Source organism: Oncorhynchus gorbuscha, linkage group LG08, assembly GCF_021184085.1.
Source record: "Oncorhynchus gorbuscha isolate QuinsamMale2020 ecotype Even-year linkage group LG08, OgorEven_v1.0, whole genome shotgun sequence".
Lineage (NCBI taxonomy): Eukaryota > Metazoa > Chordata > Actinopteri > Salmoniformes > Salmonidae > Oncorhynchus > Oncorhynchus gorbuscha.
This window is the reverse complement of record NC_060180.1, coordinates 43,259,891-43,272,424: the sequence shown is the minus strand read 5'-3', so window position 1 is coordinate 43,272,424 and position 12,534 is coordinate 43,259,891. Positions and strand designations below refer to the sequence as shown.

The 12,534-nt window shown below is 54.9% G+C and overlaps 1 pseudogene; it reads right to left on the bottom strand.

The window, feature by feature from the left end:
* The window catches only part of LOC124040653, a 33,168-nt pseudogene that overhangs the window by 7,762 nt on the left and 12,872 nt on the right, over positions 1–12,534 (bottom strand).

Genomic DNA, 12,534 nt, shown 5'->3' with positions numbered 1-12,534 from the left:
TCTGTTCTCGTCCCAGGTCGCCGAGTCCAGCGTTCCCTCCGCTCAGGCTTTTGTCCAACGTTGTGAGCGCACCTGGAGGAGGGTCAGGTCTGCACTTTGCCGTTACAGGACGCAGACTGTGAGAGCCGCCAATAAACGTAGGATTAAGAGTCCTAGGTATTGTCGCGGTCAGAGAGTGTGGCTTTCCACTCGTAACCTTCCCCTTACGACAGCTTCTCGCAAGTTGACTCCGCGGTTCATTGGTCCGTTCCGTGTCTCTCAGGTCGTCAATCCTGTCCCTGTGCGACTGCTTCTTCCGCGACATCTTCGTCGCGTCCACCCTGTCTTCCATGTCTCCTGTGTCAAGCCTTTTCTTCGCGCCCCCGTTCGTCTTCCCTCCCCCCCCGTCCTTGTCGAGGGCGCACCTATTTACAAGGTATGGAAGATCATGGACATGCGTTCTCGGGGACGTGGTCACCAGTACTTAGTGGATTGGGAGGGTTTATGGTCCTGTGGAGAGGAGTTGGGTTCCATCTCAGGACGTGCTGGACCGTTCGTTGATTGATGATTTCCTCCGTTGCCGCCAGGGTTCCTCCTCGAGTGCGCCAGGAGGCGCTCGGTGAGTGGGGGGGGTACTGTCATTTTTTGTCATTGATTATCATGTCTTGTCCCTGTGCTTCCCCTTCTATTCGTTTCCCTCTGCTGGTCTTATTAGGTTCTTTCCCTCTTTCTATCCCTCTCTCTCCCCCTCCCTCTCTCCCTCTCTCGCTCTCTCTCTCTATCGTTCCGTTCCTGCTCCCAGCTGTTCCTCATTCTCCTAACTACCTCATTTACTCTTTCACACCTGTCCCCTATTTTGCCCTCTGATTAGAGTCCCTATTTCTCCCTCTGTTTTCCGCTTCTGTCCTTGTCGGATCCTTGTTTGATGTTTGCTGTTCTGTGTCCTTGTTCCGCCCTGTCGTGTTTCTGCCTTCTTCAGATGCTGCGTGTGAGCAGGTATCTATATCAGCTACGGCCTGCGCCTTCCCGAAGCGACCTGCAGTCTGTGGTCGCGTCTCCAGTTGTTCCCCTCTACTGCCTAGAGGATTTCAGTTTTCCTGTTTGACTTTACCTGAGATTATATCCAGGATTATCGTTTTTGTTATAGACTGGAATAAAGACTCTGTTTCTGTTAAGTCGCTTTTGGGTCCTCATTCACCAGCATAACACACTTAACCATCATGGGTACCACAGCATTCATTCCATCTGCTTTGCCCTTAGTGGGACTATCATTTGTTTTTCAACAGGACAATGACCCAAAACACACCTCCAGTCTGTGTTAGGGTATTTGACAAAGAAGGAGAGTGATGGAGTTGCTGCATCACATTACCTGGCCTCCACAATCACCTGACGTCAACCCAACTGAAATGGTTTGGGTTTGGGTTGAGTTTGACCGTAGAGTGAAAGAAAAGCAACCAACAAGGGCTCAGGATATGTGGGAACTCCTGCAAGACTGTTGGAAAAGCATTACAGATGAATTTGTTTGAGAGAATGCCAAGAGTGTGCTTTGCTGTCGTCAAGGCAAAGGGTGGCTAGTTTGAATAATCTCAAATATAATATATATATTTTCATCCATGGCTAATTTCTGAAAGGGCCAATGTTAGCCACTGGAGGACAAATACACAACGACATGCAACAATTCAAGTTGTTTCTGTCAATGACGTATTTCTTCGTGATAGGAGTGAAGCCAAATCCAAACTGGCTTCCCTTCACACTTTTTTTTGGTTCACTCAGTTTACCGCAACATTGACTGGCTAATATTTTATATTTTTCTTTTATCAAGGGAGGCCAAATGCTCCAATGCATTCAATGCTCCAGGCGACAACAATGTCATACTCTTTATGACCAGACCACATCAGATTGATACACATACAGAGACAGAGGAGCACTGTTTTGCTGGCTCGGATGCTTTCTCCGGTGACATATACTGTATTTAGCCTCTTGCAAATTGAAGGACAATTATGACAACACAGAGAATGACATATTTTCATTATAACATTTATTTGAATGAGTAAGTTAGTTTTATTTCATTCTTCTAGCAGACGATATAGTCCGGACAAAAGCCAGTTGATAGTTCTCAGGTTCTGAAGTTGCTAGCCAAACAGGATAGTCATTAGTTCTATTGGGTTGTTTTTGACCTGGTTGTTCACTCTATTCATTCTACAATATTTACAATATTGCTATGCTAAACCAATCATTGGTATGTAACTAGCTATCAGTGGTAAAATGATGACGAGAGATGAGACAAGAACTTTAAGAAATAATGATTTAATAAATAATTTATACTAGGGTAGGGGGCAGCATTCGGAATTTTGGATGAAAAGCATGCCCAAATTAAATGGCCTGCTACTCGGGCCCAGAAGTTATGATATGCATATGCATATGCATAGATTTGGATAGGAAACACTCTAAAGTTTCCAACACTGTTAAAATAGTGTTTGTGAGTATAACAGAACTGATTTGGCAGGCGAAAATCTGAGAGAAATCCATTCAGGAATTTAATTCAATGCCATTACAATATCCATTGACATAGGACTCGATTTGCAGTTCCTATGCCTTCCACTAGATGTCAACAGTCTTTAGAAATGGTTTCAGGCTTGTAATTCTGATAAATGAGAGAGTAAGACCAGTCTGAATGAGTGGACCCTGACGTGTCACAGAGCTTTTTCATGCTCAATAGCGAGAGAGTGCATTTCTTGTTTACCTTTTATATTGACGACGTTATTGTCCGGTTGAAATATGATAGATCATTTAGGCTAAAAACAACCTGAGGATTGAATATAAACATCATTTGACATGTTTCTAAGAACTTTACTGATACAATTTGGATTTTTTTGTCTGCCTGTTTTGACTGCGTTTGAGCCTGTGGATTGCTGAAGAAAACGTGTGAATAAAACTGAGGTTTTTGGATATAAAGAGACTTTATTGAACAAAAGGAACATTCTGAGTGCCACCATATGAAGATCATCAAAGGTAAGGGATTATTTTTATCTCTGTTTCTGAGTATTATAACACTTCTGCTTGGCTGGTTACTGTCTGGAATAATTTGTCAACTGGGCTATGTTCTGGGCTAGGTATGTTCTGGGCCAGGTATGCTTTCGCCGAAAAGCATTTTATAAATCTGACATCGTGGTTGGATTAACAAGGATTTCATTTCTGGTTGTAGGCCTCTCTGGCCTTCTCTCCCCTACTCTCCCCTCCTCACCCCCTGATTGTAGGCCTCCTCTCCCTTTCTCTCCCCCTGGTTGTAGGCCTCTCTGGCCTTCTCTCCCCCTGGCTGTATGCCTCCCTGACCTTCTCTCCACTCTCTCCCCCTGGTTGTAGTCCTCCTTGACCTTCTCTCCCCTCCTCTCCCCCTGGTTGTAGGCGTCTCTGGCCTTCTCTACCCTCCTCTCCCCCTCTTCTTCCCCTGGTTGTAGGCCTCTCTGGCCTTCTCTCCCCTCCTTCCACCCTGGTTGTAGGCCTCTCTCCCCTCCTCTCCCCTGGTTGTAGTCCTACCTAGCCTTCTCTCCACTTCTCTCCCCCTTGTTGTAGGCCTCTCAACCCTTCTCTCCCCCTCCTCTCCCCCAGGTTGTAGGCATCTCGGGCCTTCTCTTCCCTTTTCTCCCCTCCTCTCTCCCTGGTTGTAGACCTCTCTCCCCTTCTCTCCCCCTGGTTGTAGACCTCTCTCACCTTCTCTCCCCTCCTCTCCCCCTGGTTGTAGACCTCCTCTCCCCTCGTCTACCCCTGGTTGTAGGCCTCTCTGGCCTTCTCTCCCCTCCTCTCCTCCTGGTAGTAGGCCTACCTAGCCTTCTCTCCACTTCTCTCCCCCTGGTTGTAGCCCTCTCACCCCTTCTCTCCCCCACCTCTCCCCCTGGTTGTAGGCCTACCTAGCCTTCTCCTCTACACCTGTTTGTAGGCTTCTCTGGCCTTCTCTCCCCTCCTCTCCCCTCACGTTGTAGGCCTCCTCTCCCCTCCTCTACACCTGGTTGTAGGCTTCTCTGGCCTTCTCTCCCCTCCTCTCCCCCTGGTTGTAGGACTCCTCTCCCCTCGTCTACCGCTGGTTGTAGGACTCTCTGGCCTTCTCTCCCCTCCTCTCCTCCTGGTAGTAGGCCTACCTAGCCTTCTCTCCACTTCTCTCCCCCTGGTTGTAGCCCTCTCACCCCTTCTCTCCCCCACCTCTCCCCCTGGTTGTAGACCTACCTAGCCTTCTCTCCACTTCTCTCCCCCTGGTTGTAGCCCTCTCACCCCTTCTCTCCCCCTCCTCTCTCCCAGGTTGTAGGCCTCTCTGGCCTTCTCTCCCCTCCTCTCCCCTCACGTTGTAGGCCTCCTCTCCCCTCCTCTACACCTGGTTGTAGGCTTCTCTGGCCTTCTCTCCCCTCCTCTCCCCCTGGTTGTAGGACTCCTCTCCCCTCCTCTACCCCTGGTTGTAGGCCTCTCTGGCCTTCTTGCCCCTCCTCTCCCCCTGGTTGTAGGCCTCTCTCCCCTCCTCTCACCTTGGTGTAGTCCTCTCCGGCATTCTCTCCCCTCTTCTCCCCCTGGTTGTAGGCCTCTCTGGCCTTCTCTCCCCTTCTCTCCCCCTGGTTGTAGGCCTCTCTGGCCTAACTCTCCCCCTGGTTGTAGGCCTAGCTGGCCTGTGCTCCCCCTTCTCTCCCCCTGGTTGTAGGCCTCTCTGGCCTAACTCTCCCCCTGGTTGTAGGCCTAGCTGGCCTGTGCTCCCCCTCCTCTCCCCCTGGTTGTAGGCCTCCCTGGCCGCCTCTCTACTCCTCTCCCCCACGTTGTAGACCTTAATTCCCCCGCCTCTGCCCCCATGTTGTAGGCCTCCTGTTCCCTCCTCTACACCTGTTTGTAGGCTTCTCTGGCCTTCTCTCCCCTCGTCTCCCCTCCTCTCCCCTGGTTGTAGGCCTCCCTGGCCTTCTCTCCCCTCCTCTCCCCTGGTTGTAGGTCTCTCTCATTTCCTCTCCCCTGGTTGTAGGCCTCTCTGGCATTCTCTCCCCTCTTCTCCCCCTGGTTGTAAGTCTCTCTGGCCTTCTCTCACCTCCTCTCGCCCTGGTCGTAGGCCTCTCTGGCCTTCTCTCCCCTCCTTTTCTCCTCCTCTCCCCCTCATTGTAGGCCTCTCAGTCCTTCTCTCCCGTCTCTCCCCTCCTCTCACCTCCTCTACCCCTGGTTGTCGGCCTCTCAGGCCTTGTCTCCCCCTGGTTGTAGGCCTCCCTGGCCTTCTCTCCCCTCTCTCCCCCTGGTTGTAGGTCTCCTCTCCCCTCCTCTAACCCTGGTTGTAGGCCTCTCTGGCCTTCTCTCCCCTTTTCTCCCCTCCTCTCCCCCTGGTTGTATGCTTCTCTGTCCTTCTCTCCCCTTCTCTCCACTCCTCTCCCCCTGGTTGTACGCCTCCCTGGCCTTCTCTCCCCTCCTCTCCCCCTGGTTGTAGGCCTCCTCTCCACTCCTCTCCCCTAGTTGTAGTCCTCTCTAGCCTTCTCTCCCCTCCTTCCACCCTGGTTGTAGGCCTCTCTCCCCTCCTCTCCCCCTGGTTGTAGTCCTCTCAGGCCTTCTGTCCCCTTCTCGCCCCTTCTCTCCCCTCCTCTCCCCCTAGTTGTAGGCCTACCTAGCCTTCTCTCCACTTCTCTCCCCCTTGTTGTAGGCCTCTAACCCCTTCTCTCCCCTTCCTCTCCCCCAGGTTGTAGGCATTTCGGGCCTTCTCTTCCCTTCTCTCCCCTCCTCTCTCCCTGGTTGTAGACCTCTCTCCCCTTCTCCCCCCCTGGTTGTAGACCTCTCTCACCTTCTCTCCACTCCACTCCCCCTGGTTGTAGGCCTCCTTGACCTTATCTCCCATCCTCTCCCCCTGGTTATAGGCCTCCTCTCCACTCCTCTACCCCTGATTGTAGTCCTCTCTGGCATTCTCTCCCCTCCTCTCCTCTCCTCTGACCCTGGTTGTAGGCCTACCTAGCCTTCTCTCCACTTCTCTCCCCCTGGTTGTAGGCCTCTCACCCCTTCTCTCCCCCTCCTCTCCCCCAGGTTGTAGGCCTCTCTGGCCTTCTCTCCCCTCCTCTCCCCTCCTCACCTCCTGGTTGTAGGCCTCTCTCCCTCCTCTCCCCCTCCTCTCCCCCTGGTTGTAGGCCTCTCTGCCCTTCTCTCCCCCTGGTTGTAGGCCTCTCTGGCCTAACTCTCCCCCTGGTTGTAGGCCTAGCTGGCCTGTGCTCCCCCTCCTCTCCCCTGGTTGTAGGCCTCCCTGGCCGCCTCTCTACTCCTCTCCCCCACGTTGTAGACCTTAATTCCCCCGCCTCTGCCCCCATGTTGTAGGCCTCCTGTTCCCTCCTCTACACCTGTTTCTAGGCTTCTCTGGCCTTCTCTCCCCTCCTCTCCCCTCCTCTCCCCCTGGTTGTAGATCTCTCTGGCCTTCTCTCCCCTCCTCTCCCCCTGGTTGTAGGCCTCTCTGGCCTTCTCTCCCCTCCTCTCCCCCTGGTTGTAGACCTCGCTCCCCATTTCTCCTCTCCTCTCCCTCTGGTTGTAGGCCTCTCTTCCCTCCTCTCCCCCTGGTCGTACGCCTCTCTGGCCTTCTCTCCCCTCCTCTCCCCCTGGTTGTAGGCCTCTCTCCCCTCCTCTCCCCTGGTTGTAGGCCTCCCCTTCTCTCCCCTCCTCTCCCCCTGGTTGTAGGCCTCTCTGGTCTTCTCTCCCCCTGGTAGTAGGCCTCTCTGGCCTTCTCTCTCCATCTCTTCCCTCCTCTCCCCCTGGTTGTAGGCCTCTCTGGCCTTCTCTCCCTTTCTCTCCCCTCCTCTCCCCCTGGTTGTAGGCCTCTCTCCCCTCCTCTCCCCCTGGTTGTATGCCTCTCTGACCTTCTCTCCCCTTCTCTCACCTCCTCTCGCCCTGGTCGTAGGCATCTCTGGCCTTCTCTCCCCTCATCTGACACCTTGTTGTAGGCCTCTCTGGCCTTCTCTCCCCTCCTTTCCTCCTCCTCTCCCCCTCATTGTAGGCCTCTCAGGCCTTCTCTCCCATCTCTCCCCTCCTCTCACCTCCTCTACCCCTGGTTGTCGGCCTCTCAGGCCTTGTCTCCCCCTGGTTGTAGGCCTCCCTGGCCTTCTCTCCCCTCTCTCCCCCTGGTTGTAGGTCTCCTCTCCCCTCCTCTAACCCTGGTTGTAGGCCTCTCTGGCCTTCTCTCCCCTTCTCTCCACTCCTCTCCCCCTGGTTGTACGCCTCCCTGGCCTTCTCTCCCCTCCTCTCCCCCTGGTTGTAGGCCTCCTCTCCACTCCTCTACCCCTAGTTGTAGTCCTCTCTAGCCTTCTCTCCCCTCCTTCCACCCTGGTTGTAGGCCTCTCTCCACTCCTCTCCCCCTGGTTGTAGTCCTCTCAGGCCTTCTGTCCCCTTCTCGCCCCTTCTCTCCCCTCCTCTCCCCCTTGTTGTAGGCCTCTCACCCCTTCTCTCCCCTTCCTCTCCCTCAGGTTGTAGGCATTTCGGGCCTTCTCTTCCCTTCTCTCCCCTCCTCTCTCCCTGGTTGTAGACCTCTCTCCCCTTCTCTCCCCCTGGTTGTAGACCTCTCTCACCTTCTCTCCACTCCACTCCCCCTGGTTGTAGTCCCTGCCTCACACAGGAAGCGGCGCAGGTCCTAATCCAGGCACTTGTCATCTCCCGTCTGGATTACTGCAACTCGCTGTTGGCTGGGCTCCCTGCCTGTGCCATTAAACCCCTTCAACTCATCCAGAACGCCGCAGCCCGTCTGGTGTTCAACCTTCCCAAGTTCTCTCACGTCACCCCGCTCCTCCGTTCTCTCCACTGGCTTCCAGTTGAAGCTCGCATCCGCTACAAGACCATGGTGCTTGCCTACGGAGCTGTGAGGGGAACGGCACCTCAGTACCTCCAGGCTCTGATCAGGCCCTACACCCAAACAAGGGCACTGCGTTCATCCACCTCTGGCCTGCTCGCCTCCCTACCACTGAGGAAGTACAGCTCCCGCTCAGCCCAGTCAAAACTGTTCGCTGCCCTGGCCCCCCAATGGTGGAACAAACTCCCTCACGATGCCAGGACAGCGGAGTCAATCACCACCTTCCGGAGACACCTGAAACCCCACCTCTTTAAGGAATACCTAGGATAGGATAAGTAATCCCTCTCACCCCCCCTTAAGTTTTAGATGCACTATTGTAAAGTGACTGTTCCACTGGATGTCATAAGGTGAATGGACCAATTTGTAAGTCGCTCTGGATAAGAGCGTCTGCTAAATGACTTAAATGTAAATGTTAAATGTTTGTAGGCCTCCTTGACCTTATCTCCCCTCCTCTCCCCCTGGTTATAGGCCTCCTCTCCACTCCTCTACCCCTGATTGTAGTCCTCTCTGGCATTCTCTCCCCTCCTCTCCTCTCCTCTGACCCTGGTTGTAGGCCTACCTAGCCTTCTCTCCACTTCTCTCCCCCTGGTTGTAGGCCTCTCACCCCTTCTCTCCCCCTACTCTCCCCCAGGTTGTAGGCCTCTCTGGCCTTCTCTCCCCTCCTCTCCCCTCCTCACCTCCTGGTTGTAGGCCTCTCTCCCCTCCTCTCCCCTCCTCTCCCCTGGTTGTAGGCCTCTCTGCCCTTCTCTCCCCTTCTCTCCCCTCCTCTCCCCCTGGTTGTAGGCCTCTCTGGCCTTCTCTATCCTTCTCTCCCCTCCTCTCCCCCTGGTTGTAGGCCTCTCTCCCCTCCTCTCCCCCTGGTTGTACGCCTCTCTGGCCTTATCTCCCCTTCTCTCCCATCCTCTCCCCCTGGTTGTAGGCCTCTCTGGCCTTCTCTCCCCTTCTCTCCCCTCCTCTCCCCTGGTTTTAGGCCTCTCTCCCCTCCTCTCCCCCTGGTTGTACGCCTCTCTGGCCTTCTCTCCCCTTTTCTCCCCTCCTCTCCCCTGGTTGTCGGCCTCTCTGGCCTTCTCTCTCCTTCTCTCACCTCCGCTCCCCTGGTTGTCGACCTCTCAGGCCTTCTCTCCCCTCCTCTCCCCCTCCTCTCCCCCTGGTTGTAGGCCTCTCTCCTTCCTCTCCCCCTGGTTTTAGTCCTCTTTGGCATTCTCTCCCCTCCTCTCCCCCTGGTTGTGGTTCTCTCTGGCCTTCTCTCCCCTCCTCTCCCCTCCTCTACCCCTGGTTGTAGGTCTCTCTGGCCTTCTCTCCCCTCCTCTCCCCTCCTCTCCCCCTGGTTGTAGATCTCTCTGGCCTTCTCTCCCCTCCTCTCCCCCTGGTTGTAGCCCTCTCTGGCCTTCTCTCCCCTCCTCTCCCCCTGGTTGTAGACCTCGCTCCCCATTTCTCCTCTCCTCTCCCCCTGGTTGTAGGCCTCTCTTCCCTCCTCTCCCCCTGGTCGTACGCCTCTCTGGCCTTCTCTCCCCTCCTCTCCCCCTGGTTGTAGGCCTCTCTCCCCTCCTCTCCCCTGGTTGTAGGCCTCCCCTTCTCTCCCCTCCTCTCCCCCTGGTTGTAGGCCTCTCTGGTCTTCTCTCCCCCTTGTAGTAGGCCTCTCTGGCCTTCTCTCCACATCTCTTCCCTCCTCTCCCCCTGGTTGTAGGCCTCTCTGGCCTTCTCTCCCTTTCTCTCCCCTCCTCTCCCCCTGGTTGTAGGCCTCTCTCCCCTCCTCTCCCCCTGGTTGTACGCCTCACTGGCCTTCTCTCCCCTTCTCTCCAATCCTCTCCCCCTGGTTGTCGGCCTCTCTGGCCTTCTCTCCCCTTCTCTCACCTCCTCTCCCCTGGTTGTAGGCCTCTCTGGCCTTATCTCCCCTTCTCTCCCCTCCTCTCCCCCTGGTTGTAGGCCTCTCTCCCCTCCTCTCCCCCTGGTTGTACGCCTCTCTGGCCTTCTCTCCCCTTCTCTCCCCTCCTCTCCCCCTCGTTGTAGGCCTCTCTGGCCTTATCTCTCCCTGGTTTTAGGCCTCTCTGGCCTTCTCTCCCCTTCTCTCCCCTCCTCTCCCCTGGTTGTCGGCCTCTCTGGCCTTCTCTCTCCTTCTCTCCCCCTGGTTGTAGGCCTCTCTGGCCTTCTCTCCCCCTCCTCTCCCCCTGGTTGTAGGCCTCTCTCCCCTCCTCTCCCCCTGGTTGTAGGCCTCTCTGGCCTTCTCTCCCTTCCTCTCCCCTGGTTGTAGGCCTCTCTGGCCTTCTCTCCCCTTCTCTCCCCTCCTCTCCCCCTGGTTGTAGGCCTCTCTCCCCTCCTCTCCCCCTGGTTGTATGCCTCTCTGGCCTACTCTCCCCTTCTCTCCCCTCTTCTCCCCCTGGTTGTCGGCCTCTCTGGCCTTATCTCCCCCTGGTTGTAGGCCTCTCTGGCCTTCTCTCCCCTTCTCTTCCCTCCTCTCCCCTGGTTGTAGGCCTCTCTGGCCTTCTCTCCCCTCCTCTCCCCCTGGTTGTAGGCCTCTCTTCCCTCCTCTCCCCCTGGTTGTAGGCCTCTCTGACCTTCTCTCCCCTTCTCTCCCCTCCTCTCCCCCTGGTTTTCGGCCTCTCTGGCCTTCTCTCCCCTTCTCTCACCTCCTCTCCCCTGGTTGTAGGCCTCTCAGGCCTTTTCTCCCCTCCTCTCCCCCTGGTTGTCGACCTCTCAGGCCTTCTCTCCCCTCCTCTCTCCCCTCCTCTCCCCCTGGTTGTACGCCTCTCTGGCCTTATCTCCCCCTGGTTGTAGGCCTCTCTGGCCTTCTCTTCCCTTCTCTCCCCTCCTCTCCCCTGGTTGTCGTCCTCTCTGGCCTTCTCTCCCCTTCTCTCACCTCCTCTCCCCCTGGTTGTAGGCCTCTCAGGCCTTTTCTCCCCTCCTCTCCCCTGGTTGTCGACCTCTCAGGCCTTCTCTCCCCTCCTCTCCCCCTCCTCTCCCCCTGGTTGTAGGCCTTTCTCCCTTCCTCTCCCCCTGGTTTTAGTCCTCTCTGGCATTCTCTCCCCTCCTCTCTCCCTCCTCTCCCCCTGGTTGTACGCCTTTCTGACCTTCTCTCCCCTTCTCTCCCCTCCTCTCCCCCTGGTTGTAGGCCTCTCTGGCCTTATCTCCCCCTGGTTGTAGGCCTCTCTGGCCTTCTCTCCCCTTCTCTCCCCTTCTCTCCCCCTGGTTGTCGGCCTCTCTGGCCTTCTCTCCCCTTCTCTCACCTCCTCTCCCCCTGGTTGTAGGCCTCTCAGGCCTTTTCTCCCCTCCTCTCCCCCTGGTTGTCGACCTCTCAGGCCTTCTCTCCCCTCCTCTCCCCCTCCTCTCCCCCTGGTTGTAGGCCTCTCTCCCTTCCTCTCCCCCTGGTTTTAGTCCTCTCTGGCATTCTCTCCCCTCCTCCCCCTGGTTGTGGGTCTCTCTGGCCTTCTTTCCCCTCCTCTCCCCTCCTCTACCCCTGGTTGTAGGTCTCTCTGGCCTTCTCTCCCCTCCTCTCCCCCTGGTTGTAGGTCTCTCTGGCCTTCTCTCCCCTCCTCTCCCCCTGGTTGTAGGCCTCTCTCCCCTCCTCTCCCCCTGGTCGTAGGCCTCTCTGGCCATCTCTCCCCTCTCCCTGGTTGTTTGCCTCTCTCCCCTTCTCTCCTCTCCCCCTGGTTGTAGGCCTCTCTCCCCTCCTCTCCCCCTGGTCGTACGCCTCTCTGGCCTTCTCTCCCCTCCTCTCCCCCTGGTTGTAGGCCTCTCTCCCTCCTCTCCCCCCTGGTCGGAGGCCTCTCTGGCCATCTCTCCCCTCCCCTGGTTGTTTGCCTCTCTCCCCTTCTCTTCTCTCCCCCTGGTTGTAGGCCTCTCTCCCCTCCTCTCCCCCTGGTCGTAGGCCTCTCTGGCCATCTCTCCCCTCCCCCTGGTTGTTTGCCTCTCTCCCCTTCTCTCCTCTCCCCTTGGTTGTAGGCCTCTCTCCCCTCCTCTCCCCCTGGTTGTAGGCCTTTCTGGCCTTCTCGTTGTGCTCAGACTGTTCCTCCTTAGTGTTTCAAGGCCTTGTTATATGTTTTAATGTTCCCCAACACCCACTCCAGCCTCACTTCATAAACACCAACATAGGGACAAACACACACACACACTTTACATTCACTTTTCATCTTAGTTCTTACATTAGAACACTCTTATCGTCAGAAACAACATTTCATTGTGAATAAAAGCATGCAAAGAAATAACATCAAACAAAAGTAGGCAGTGTAAAGACAACCATTGTTAAAAAGTAATTCAACTTTCTCGCGCGGTGTCCCTCGACAATATTCCGCTGAAATGGCAGCGCACGAAATGCCAAAATATTTTTGGGAAATATGTAACTTTCACACATTAAGAAGTCCATTACAGCAAATTAAAGATAAACATCTTGTTAATCTACCCACCATGTCCGATTTCAAAAATGCTTTACAGCTAAAGCACAACATATGATTATGTTAGGTCAGAGCCAAGTCACAAAAACACACACAGCCATTTTTCCAGCCAAAGATAGAAGTCAAAATAAGCAGAAATATACATAAAATGAATCACTAAGCTTTGATGATCTTCATCAGATGACACTCATAGGACTTCATGTTACACAATACATGTATGTGTTGTTCGATAATGTGCGTATTTCTATAAAAAAATCTCAGTTTACATTGGCGCGTAACTTGCAGTAATGTTTTGATTCCAAAACATCTGCTGATTTTGTTATTCAAAGAATTAAAGAT